The sequence below is a fragment of the Octopus bimaculoides genome, chromosome 24, assembly GCF_001194135.2.
Source record: "Octopus bimaculoides isolate UCB-OBI-ISO-001 chromosome 24, ASM119413v2, whole genome shotgun sequence".
Lineage (NCBI taxonomy): Eukaryota > Metazoa > Mollusca > Cephalopoda > Octopoda > Octopodidae > Octopus > Octopus bimaculoides.
In genome coordinates this window covers 36,017,108-36,018,732 of record NC_069004.1, presented here as the reverse complement: position 1 = coordinate 36,018,732, position 1,625 = coordinate 36,017,108, and positions in this window count along the sequence as shown.

The window sequence follows — 1,625 nt, the reverse complement described above, 5'->3', positions numbered from 1 at the left end:
AAGAAAAAGACAATCAATAACAACCAAAATCGGGGCCGGGGGATTAGCAGAGTCGTTAGAGCATCAGACAAAATACATTGCTATAGTTATTCCTGGTTTTCTCGTTCTGAGTTCAAATCCTGCTGAGGTCAACTTTGCTTTTCATTTCCCTGGGGGAAACGCCTTTTCTCCTAAAATCGCTGGCGTTGTGCCAAAATTTGAAACCATTATTGTTGTTGTTGTTAAAGCGACCAGCTGACAGAACCGTTAGCGCGCTGGACGAAATGCTTAGCGGCATTTCGCTCGTCACTACGTTCTGTGTTCAAATTCCGCCGAGGTCGACTTTACCTGTCATTCTTTCGAGGTCTGTAAAATAAGTACCAGTTGAACACTGGGGTCGATGTAATCGATTCACCCCCTCCCCCAAAGTGGCTGCCTTGTGACAGAATTTGAAACCATTATTATTATTATTATTATTATTATTATTATGATTATTATTATTATTTAAGGTGGCGAGCTGGCAGAACCGTTAGCACGCCGGGCGAAGTGCTTAGTGGTATTTTGTCCGTCGCTATGTCCTGAGTTCAAATTCCGCCGAGGTCAGCTTTACCTGTCATTCTTTCGAGGTCTGTAAAATAAGTACCAGTTGAACACTGGGGTCAATGTAATCGATTGGTCCCCTCCCTCAAAATTCCAGGCTTTGTGCATTTAGTAGAAAGGATTATTATTATTATTACATTCACGCATCCATCGCAGATAGATGCAGCGTCTTCGTTTTTTTTTCTATGACTCTCTAACTTTAAATCTTTCCCTTCAAACACTCATAGGTCGAAAACAACGGGAACGATCGTCATCATCATTATCATTGTTGTTGTTGTTGTTTGTAAGTGTGTACATGCGCGCCTCTGTGTGTGTGTTTATGGGCGGATGTAAGTGGGTAGCAATATATTCTCTCATCAAACCGACGCCATATCCATGCCATATTCTAGCTGTGTCTTCAAACAAGGCAAACATCAAACTACAAACTCTTCGGCTGACATTGCTTGAAGACAAATAAGAATTCTTTCAAGATAATGGAGACCGACTGCTAGGGAATAGAAACACCAAGAAAGGAGAAAAAGCTTCTATCAGTAACCGCTTAGTGAGACAACCTTTTACAGCTTTTATTTCAAGACATCAAATTAATATCTGTGGCGAGATTAAATAGTTCTCCCTGTAAACTCTACCCCTATAAAAAGAAAATAATAACTATAGTTAAGTTGATGTAAAGCTATTTAACGTAGGGATCATTGAGCAGAAAACAGAAAATATTTAATGCAGTCAATGGATTGAAAACAATAATCGAAGAAGAGTTGCTATTATTTCATTTATTTCAGCAAGTTCAGTCGGAAAACTGAAGATGTTATGGTTTCAGTTTTATTTTTTGCTCAGTAGAAGTATAAAGTCCACTACACTTACTGCAGTGATCACGAAAGAATCACCAAATAAATGTACATTTGTTGCCGGTGAAAAGAAAAACTAGAATTGTTAAAAAAAGAAAGAAGAATAATGAATTAATGAAAAAAAAGTTTAATTGAAACATTTTGATTGAATTTCAAAAGTCGAAGAGTCTCTCTCTCTCTCTCTCTCTCTCTCTCTCTCTCTCT